Source organism: Silene latifolia, chromosome Y (genome assembly GCF_048544455.1).
Source record: "Silene latifolia isolate original U9 population chromosome Y, ASM4854445v1, whole genome shotgun sequence".
Classification (NCBI taxonomy): domain Eukaryota; kingdom Viridiplantae; phylum Streptophyta; class Magnoliopsida; order Caryophyllales; family Caryophyllaceae; genus Silene; species Silene latifolia.
This window is the reverse complement of record NC_133538.1, coordinates 32,616,181-32,626,748: the sequence shown is the minus strand read 5'-3', so window position 1 is coordinate 32,626,748 and position 10,568 is coordinate 32,616,181. Positions and strand designations below refer to the sequence as shown.

The 10,568-nt window shown below is 37.1% G+C and overlaps 1 non-coding gene across 1 annotated transcript; it reads right to left on the bottom strand.

Moving 5' to 3' along the window:
• Positions 1-9,350: 9,350 nt before the first annotated feature.
• Positions 9,351-9,457, bottom strand: LOC141636256 (small nucleolar RNA R71). The gene has a single exon (XR_012540879.1). It is a non-coding gene; the product is annotated as a small nucleolar RNA R71 (small nucleolar RNA).
• Between the last annotated feature and the right edge of the window lie 1,111 nt (positions 9,458-10,568).

The window sequence follows — 10,568 nt, the reverse complement described above, 5'->3', positions numbered from 1 at the left end:
CAAAGTCCTAGAGAGATTCAAAGATGACTAACTCCAAGAAGGGGTTTCTTCCTATGGCTCCATGGGTGCATTTGAGCAAATCTCGTGCACCGGAGACACCGGAAGAGAAAGAGCGCATGACACGGATTCCTTATGCTTCGGCTATAGGATCAATCATGTATGCCATGATATGCACACGTCCAGACGTGGCATATGCATTGAGTATGACAAGTCGATTCCAACAAAGACCGGGTGAATCACATTGGTTAGTCGTCAAGAACATTCTTAAGTACCTCCGGAGGACTAAAGATTGGGCATTGACTTATGGAGGCGAACAAAAGCTATGCGCAACCCGATTCTGCAGATGCTAGCTTCCAAACGGATCGTGATGACTCGAAATCTCACTCTGGATTCGTTTTTACTCTTAATGGCGCCGCAGATCACTGGAAGAGTTCAAACAAACACATTAAAGAGATTCTACGACCGAGTCCGAGTACTATGCCGCGTCCGAAGCTACAAAGGAAGCGATATGGATGCGTCAATTCTTACATGGACTATCTCAGAGTGCCTAGTTCGAATGACCCGATCACCATCTATTGCGACAATAGTGGTGCCATCTTCCAAGCTAAAGAGCCAAAGTCTAGCAACAAGTCTAGACATGTACAACGGAAAGCTCATCTAATCCGAGATTACGTGGAGCAAAAGGAAGTAGTGATAGAAAAGATTGCTACTGAGATGATAACATAGCGAGATCCTCTCACTAAACCATTACGACAAGATAAGCATGAAGGGCATGTTAATTCCATGGGAATTAAACGTGTTCCTAAGTTGTAGTACTCTTTTATGGATTAGATTCATTCGCTTTTGTACTCTATACAACATCATCGTTTTGATATTTTATATATATTTTGTTTTTCATGTGGATTTGTACGACAAATTTTGAACACCACAAAGTGAACGGAACGAACATTATATTTTTCAGTCCTTAATTGCCCACATGAGCTGATAACTCGGCAATTATTTTGTGACGTTGGTTGATGGTGGGTTCAACGAGCCATAAGTCAACCGGTTGATTGACCAATCACAGAGGCGATTTATACGGATATCTCGTAGGACACAATTGTGACATCGACGTGGAGTCCTAAATGTTTTATAACATTCGGTGCCCGGTCGTGGATAGGACTTCCATGGTGATCCTAAGAGTCGATTCTTTTGACTATCGATTGTCTCTTGAGACTAAGGCAGATTTTGGGTGACTTTGGTTTCTTTCTCACGGTCATCCGTAACAGGGGCCAAGTAGATTTTTTCTGGGTCATTTCATGCTGTGCTTAGATCGGAAGGAGTCGAGTTGAAGGAAATATTCAGCCTTTATCGGGTACTCGATATTTCTCAGGGCCACTCGAGGAGTCAGAATCGAAATGCATGGCCATGCTCGGATACGGATTCGTTTTATCGGTTAAGTTACTCTCTAGTCGGGGAAACCACTCTAGATACAGATCGATTGTAAAATACGACCTTTGCGGATCCGGATCCGCAAATTGTTTTACATTGAGTGGGAGAAATTTTAAATGAATATGAGAATCGGTTATCGCACATACACTTGTACGGACAAGTGGGAGTTTGTTGGAGCTTGTGTCCTCCGTTAGTGCGGATAACGTCATTGCACATACACTTGTACGGACAAGTGGGAGCTTGTTGGGGTTGGTGTCCTTAACAGTTAGTGCAAGGACTTATAAACCTCTAAAAGGATCAAAGGGCATACTTTTGGTATTATTATCGGTTGATCCACGTTTATCAATAACGGTTGGCTTGCTAGATAAGTTTGACGTTATTGTCATACGAGATGGCGGTGATCAACTGGTCCCTAAAAGTCACACCTATAGGATACGTTTGAGAGACGTGAAGGTATGAAAATACAGTCATGTAGATGCCAATTTTGACTAACCGATTTAGTTCGAGTTATTTGACTAATATTTAGTCAAAATGTGATGTTGAGATATGTTATTTAATACGGATTAAATAATAATGGCTAAGGCGAATTAAGCAGTTAATTCGTAAAATTAAATATAAACGATTTATATTTGATTAATGTATATTGAATATAATTATACAATATTGTCTTTGTCGGACACGTATTAATGATTCAACTGATCCGTGTTATAATTAGTTGATGCTTTAATATCCGATAACCGATGACAATTTATGATGAAACCGTGTCATATACATTTAGCGCATTTCAGGTCGTACCATGAGTTAAAATTAAGAGGAAGTGGAAGCCCACTTCCCCATGCAAACCACGGCTGGGCGAACCAAACAAAAGGAGAGACTCCCTCTCCTTTTGACCTAGACAATTTCATTTACAGAAAAACTAGGGTTTTGGAGATTATTTTCTCTCTGAAACTGAGATCTCACATCTCGAGAAAAGCTCACATCAAGTTCTCCCAATATTGCAAGGCAATCGGAGAACACGTTCTAGCACAAGGGCATTTCTCGGACAAATCTTGGGTGCAACTATTAGGAGGGAATCTCTGTTGATTTCTGTTCTGTACGCCGTGCATCAAAGGACCCGAGGTTGATTCTTTATCTTTATCGTTTCATTGTTGTATTTCGTTTATGACCATATTTCACATGTTAAATTTACGTTATAGTCCTAAATTTAAAGGGTCTTATACGGATATTACCCCACACCGGAGATCCCCCAAGTAAATAACGATGTTATTTTTGAGGACTTAGAAGTTGATGCTCTAAAAAAATTTGTTGTCGAAGCTGCTGTAACGACTGGGAAAAGTCGATCGACTGGCAACAATGGTCGATTGACTAAATTGGCTGAAGTAGATGCTGAGATTGTTCGTGAAAGTCGATCAATAGGTGTTTTTTCGATAGGTGTTTTTAGTCGATCGACTGGAGTTGATGGTCGATCGACTGGTTCTGATGGTCGATCGACTTTTCTGCCTAACAGAGTTGCTAATATGCTACCTATCACTGATGGGTCGTCTAGTATAGCTGACAAGACACCAAATTCTGATAAGGAGAAGAAAGATGATGAGCCACCCATTGCGATTAAGCTTCCATTTCCGACCCGACAACAGGTAACGGTACCTTTCACTGAACTTATTACTCAGGTTCCCTCTTATGCCAAGTTTATGAAAGAAATTTTGACTCGTAAGAGGAGCTTTGATGAGGTGGAGACTATAGCTTTTACTGAGGAGTGTAGTGCACTCCTACAAAACAAGTCTCCACCCAAGTTGGCTGACCCAGGTAGTTTCTCCATACCCTATTTTATAGGCACCCATACTATAGATAATGCTTTATGTGACTTGGGTTTCAACATCAGTGTCTTACCCCTGTCTTTAGCTAAAATGATAGGTTTGATCGAGTTTAAATGCACCAATATGACTGTCCAGATGGCAGATCGCTCCTTGTCGCGGCCTTTAGGGATATTAAAGGATGTTCCTGTGCGGGTTGGGAAGTTCTTTATACCCGTCGATTTCGTTGTTTTAGACATTCCCGAGGATAACCATACCTCTATTATTTTAGGAATACCATTTTTGCACACTGCTGGTGCAATAATTGACGTAGGAGCGAGGACTCTGAAATTTAAGGTGGGGGGTGAGCCACTGACTTATACCCAATCTAATGTTCGTAGGGCACCCATGCAAGTTGTACCTTGCCATGTTGCTTCCCCTGTAGAGTCTACTAGGGTAGCTGATAGTCCCACTGTTGAGTCATGTCTCGCTATTGCTGTGACACATCCGCCCCATGTTGGGAGCAAGATGGAGGACCTTGCTTTTGTTTCTCTTTCAACAGGACATGACAGGTTAAGATACCATGAGGGTTCAGGAAATGGATTTGGTGCATTGGGTGTAGTTTCTAAGGCTGGCGATGTTGAATATGGCGGAGGGATAGAAGATTCCATGTCGCGTGAAAGAAAAGGGAGCCCGAGGGCTAAGTATAGTGCGATAGCCTGTGCGACGGTATGCCCTTCTTTTTCTGAAGGAAAGGTACTGTGGTGGCCTAAGGACAAGATCAAGAATGCTGAGGGTACTTCATTCAGTCATCAACCATGTTGTGGGTGGCTTAGTTGGTGTGGCAATTGAGGTAAAACGGGTCGAGCGGGACCTTAAAAACCAGCGCTGATTGGGAGGCAACCCGAATTGTATACGTTTTGTAATTTAGGATTTGGACTCTTTAATTAGTGTGTGTTTGCTTTAATCGCATTTTAATTAGGACTTGTCACCGTGTGCTTTTGAAATATTTGTGTATATATTATGCCTGTTGTTGGAAATTGTGGTGAATTTTCAGATGCTATGAACTTTACGCATGAAAAAGGGTGATTTCACGTTGCAAGTAAGAAGGGAAAAAGTCGATCAACTATGAATATAGGTCAATCGACCAAATTTGAAGTGCAAGATTTGAAGAAAATTCGATCGACTGGAATTATATGTCGATCGACCAACTTGAAGGAGAAGATTATGAAAAAAAGTCGATCGACTACCGCAAATAGTCGATCGACTATTTTGAAGGATGGCAGCGTGTTTTAAACCAAGTTGTTCTTGCTTCACGCTCCCGCGAGAGGGATGAGGACGACGCTGACTACCTTGCAGGCGACGACTAGTAGCTGCTTGCTATGCCCTCCCCTTGTTGTTGGCTGGTTTGGGGAGGTCTTTTGCGCGCCCTATCTTGTGAGTTTCTCTTCCTAATCTACTTTACTTGTTTTCATCTCGTTTTGTGTACCCCTTTTTCCATATATTTTGATGCTGCTGGTTGTTTGCTGATCACAATAAGGGCATTGTGTGATTTGGTTTGGGGAGGGTATGCATCTGTCTGTTTGCATCCATTTCCATTTTCATTGCATTTCTGTTTGCATATTTCTTGCATTTCCGTATGCATTGTTCTTTCTTTTCCACTTATATAAAAAAACAAAAAAACAAAAAAACAAAAAATTTGAAAAATTTGAAAAAAATACAAAAAACATTTTTTCTTTTGCATTTAATTGTGGGTATGTGATATTCGTCAGTTTGGTATTTGCATTTGATAATGAGAAGAGGGTTGAAATAAGAAGGAAAAAAAAGAAAAAAAAGGAAGAAGTTGAAAAAATCAGCAAGAAAAAGAAATGAAAAAAAAAAGAAATCAAATCGAAAAAAAAAGAGAAAAAACGGCTGAGAAAGAAAGAAAAGAAGAAAAAAATTTATCGGTCTTTTACTCCCATGTTTGACTTTGTATTATATGGGGAGTCGTGTTTTAATGATTGTGAGTGAGTTTGTGCCACATTGACATCGTTTCTATCTTTTAAGTTGGGTATACAAAGCGGAATAAGCTTATTATTTGGTTACGGTTATACTAGCTTGGCTCTACCTCCACATTTTCAAATCGTTGTGCCCCTGTTTAACCAATTACCTCACCTCACACTATATGTAAGTCCTCGGAATGTGTCTTAGTCCTGTTTGGTTGGAATGCATATGTACGATTGTAGAGATTAGTTTCATGTTAGATTGCATGCATGTTCTTATAGGTCGTAGTTAGGTGAGTGACTTATTTTCTATCTTACAATATACTTACCTTGTGCTTTAAATGAGTGATGAGCGACCCGTGAGAGTCTGATATATATAAGTCTTGGAAGGTCGACGGTTCAGTAGCTTAATCATTGATTTAACTCGTTTCCATTCATTTGGTACTTTGGTGTTGGCCCAATTGCATTAAACGGTTTGGGCATTCAAAAGCATAGTTAGCTCTGAGTCTTTTCATCATTCCATTAGTTCCTTTGTTGTATGTAAGTCTTTGCTTGCTTGGGGACAAGCAAGAGTTTGGTTTGGGGAGGTTTGATGCGTGCTTTATTTACGTACTTTTAATGCTATTTTAGCACGCATTTCTATGCATAAATCGTAACAAATAGCTACTATCCTCCTGAGAATGGTTTACTTTGTATTTTATACAGGTTCGGACCCGAATGATTGAAAACAAGCCAAATCTTGTTTCCGGTGTTGCATTTTGGGAATTGGAAGAGTCAGAGCTCGAAGATTGTTGCCTCGAGACATGTGAGCAAGTGAGGAAGAATTTTGGAGAGAAAAATCGCTGCTGTGCTGAGTCATTAGTCGATCGACCAGTTATTTCAGTCGATCGACTAATGTGAATTTTCTGCTGAAGCTGTTTTGGTCGATCGACTAGATTTTTAGTTGATCGATTGTTTTTTGTACAGGCCGTGTTTGTTAAGCTGATATCTCGGCCCATTAGTTGCTTGTTTAATAACTTTCCCTTATTATTATTTAAGGGGGAACTTAGAACTTTATTAGGTTATCATTCAATACTAGTTGGAAAGCCCGTACGATGCACGGGGATTCCATTAAAATTATCTATAACAATATACATGTTGTGTGCCTTAAAAATTTAGGGTGCACACATTTTCACGGGAAGATTAGACCAATACACGGGGATTATAGGGAGCATACCAAGGATGCCCTTTTACGTACACGGCAAAGTTCTCTAATTGGGGCCCACTTGATAGCTAGCACGGGTATGTGTGTACAATCTCCGTGTTTCCATACATTACTCCCGTGAATTTATGGGAGCCCAAAATTTATTGAACAACAAATTGTAAAAGTTGGTTTGCATTATCATGGTTTGGTAATAGAAGTCAGTTAAGTTGATTAGAAAAAGTCCTATTGAAAATGGGTGCAAACAAAATTTCGAGGTTTGCCTCTCTTACTTTTTATTGTTGCACACACATCATTCTTTATCTAATAGAAAATGCAATTGTCGAAAACCAATTGCTTATTGTTCTGTTCCTCATGATTATTATAGAGTATATTTATAATTTTTGTTATAATGTATAATTGCTAATATTTATTCTAGACCAATAGTTATTTATTCTATCAATCAAGTTTATAAAATTAAAAAGAACTTGAGCTCAACTCCTAACAATACGCTCAAAAGTAAGTCAACATGGGCAAACATAAATAAGAAATTAATTTGATATGAGGAAGGTCGGGAGATTATGAAAAATCTCATATTTAGGCTCTGTTTATAAGAAATAAGTTTAAGCTTATTTGACCTAAGTTTCATTTATCTTAATTCTTAATTTTTAGCATGTGCGAAATAAGTTACTTATTATTTTTTTTTAATCCTTTCTTCAATTTTAAATATTAAATATGGAGTACTTATTATGTCCTTTTGCTTAAAAACAGCTACCTTTCGGTTAGTTTTCTAAACATTTTTTATTTAATCAGTTAACTTATCAACTCTTAATTTTCAGTTACCTTTTAAGCTACTTTTTTAGGTTTCAGTTAACTTTTCAGTTTTAGTATGACTAAAGAAATTTGGTATATAATATATGAATACGTACTTTGTATGTTATTACATCTAATTTTTCATGAGTCCAACACTCAAACTGCTCTAAATGGTTAAAAAAGTGTTGATTTTTTTGCATTGTAATTAGTTTTTTTTTTGTTCTCCATGTTTAAGTTAAGAAGAATTGTGCATTTAAGTATATTTTTATCCTCGGAAAATGAATCTAAGAAGAAATCAATATTATGTAATGGTTAGATTACAACTGATCAGCAGTTCATCATATATGAATAATACTATGAGTTACTCCAAGCTTTAAGTTGTTCTAACCATCAAATTTTACTTCAGTTATTCTCGGTTTCGTTTCTCTACGACCTAATGAACAACACAATGTTATATAGAGTAAATTAATGAAACAAAATAGTACTTCCTCCAACCCGATCAATAGTTTACATTTATTTTCCTATTTAAGGTGATTAGTCAACAGTTTACACTTTTCTTTTTTAGTAAATAAACAAACTCATATGGATGAGGACCATTTTATCTCCTTCTAATTTCAAGTTTATTTTGATTTTTGTAATAATTATAAACTCATTCCTCTCTCATTACCTTAATAATCGTGTATAAAGCAATTGTAAACTATTGTCCGAGACGGAGGGACTAACATATTTAAATCAGTGAATAATTTTATATGTATTGATCACTTGAATGTGTATATCGAGGCATGTATGATTTATATACACACTCCAATGATTATTTTGTGATTATATTTTGTTGGAATAACCGTAGTTTATACTTCGTGTAACTACGTACTACATCATCTTAACATAACACTTTAATCAATAAACTCATTATTTATCCATCAGCTTCTTGAATTTTGATGCGGAAATACAAACTACAAATGTATGAGACCATAAGTGGGAAAAAAAATAAAAATGATAACTTGGCCGATTACAGATTTTTATTACCTGTTTGATAATAGTAATCTACTTATATTAGGATAATTTATTAAAATATATTTGATCTACTTATATTAGGATTATTTTATCAAATTTTGTTTTAAATATTAAGAAATCTATTTTTATTAGGATAATTTTTAGTAAATTTGTTTCGAAATCTACTCTTGTTAGGATCTCTAAAAAAGTTGGACTCTCTAATATCGCTTGAAAAGTTTCTGCTTTATATATATGTATTGATTGCAAAACTCTCTTTTTACACGTTACTTTGCTTTGGAAATTCGGATCTGAAAACTTGTAACCTTGATTCCTTTATTTTCCGGTAATCAATTAATCTTAGTTCTTCATTTATTTCTTTTAGTTTATTTTCGTTCTTTCTCCTTTATCATTGCAAGTTGTATGTTTAATTATTATTTACTTCTTTCCATCATGTTTAATTTAATTTTCATTATTATTGTTGAGTTTATCATTTCAATTATGCGTAGCTAAATTTCCTATGCCAGGATGTAAGGAAGTCGTGGTTATAAGACGATCATAATTAGATTATTAGGTCTGGGATTAATATATATTTGTGTTGTTAATTATAGCATCTAATAGCATTTAATTGGTTAAGTCGACGTAATTAATTATTTGACCCGGGAAACTTTGACCTAGATCAAGAGTCATTATTATTGTTGAGTTTATCATTTCAATTATGCGTAGCTAAATTTCCTATGCCAGGATGTAAGGAAGTCGTGGTTATAAGACGATCATAATTAGATTATTAGGTCTGGGATTAATATATATTTGTGTTGTTAATTATAGCATCTAATAGCATTTAATTGGTTAAGTCGACGTAATTAATTATTTGACCCGGGAAACTTTGACCTAGATCAAGAGATTAGAAGAAGTTAGACCTGCTACAAACAATAGACCATCCTAATTAATTAGAGCGAGAGCTAAATTAGTACTCTAGGGCGAATAACGGATCAGAAGGACCTTTTCATTACCCCTTAGACCGTATTTATGCCAACCGTTGACCTTACCTTGATTGTTGTTAACCGTGGTGACCCGATATCCTAGACCTTTATCCTACTTGAATTCATTTTCCTTAATTAAATTTTTCTTGCTTGCTACTTTAGTTAATAGACAAATGCTCTTAGAAGCCAAATTACGAGTTTCAAACAAGGTTCCACTGAAGACTTTAATGAGGCATGGGTTCGTTTCAAGAGACTAGTCCGCTCTCTTCCCCATCATGGCTTCCAGATCTGGTTTTTATGCAATCGGTTTTATAATGGGCTGCATGACGATCATAGAGCCCTACTTGATTCTTCTGCCAATGGGAGGTTTCAAAACAACACTATTGATGCCAATGCTTGGAAATTGATCGATGAGATATCTACTCACACTGTTGAGTATGGTAACCCCAGACGTAGTACAAGAGGTGGTAGTTTAGATGGAGCCGTTGCAGCTCAGTTAGAGGCATTGACTTCTCAAATTGCTGAATTGATGACATCCCAATCTTTGGGAAATTCCTAACTCTTATTGATGATCATTCCAGGGCCACTTGGGGTCTATCTCATGAAAAATAAATCAGAAGTAGCCCCTCTGCTTGTCCAATTCTATAAATTCATTAAGAATCAATTTGGGAGAACCATTAAAACTCTCAGATCAGATAATGATCTTGAAATTACAGAAGGGGATAGCAAGAAATACATACATCCAAAGGAGTATGGCAACAAACTAGTTGTGTTGGCACACCACAGCAGAATGAGGTGGTTGAAAGGAAGCATAAACACCTTCTTGAAATCAGCAGGGCATTAAGGTTTAGCTCTGGCTTGCCATTAACCTTATGTGGTGATTTTGTACTCATTGCAGCTTATATCATTAACAGATTCCCCACTGAAGTGCTGAAAAATAAAACACCCTATGATATTCTTTTTCAGAAAACTCCTCAGTATGATCAGATGAGAGTGTTTGGATGCCTGGTCATGGTACATAATCCAAGCAGAGAGAAGGATAAATTCCAAGCAAGGGGTATACCTTGTGTTTTCTTGGGTTACCCTTTATCCCAAAAGGGATATAGAGTATATGACATAGTTAAAAAGACAGTGTTTGTTTCCAGGGATGTCAAGTTCTTTAAAGATGTTTTCCCTTCTAAAATTAACAACTTCTCCCAATCTCTTCCCTCACTCCAAGCAGCAGATCATCCAACATCAATCTCACCACCTACAAATGACATATCCACTCTCATTGAACCTGATGTTCTAGCAGCTACCTCTCCTGATTCACTGACTCATACTGATCAGGTGGAGATGTCCTAGGAGCCTGGACCTTCTCCTGAGAGTGACAATCTCCCTGAACCACACACTA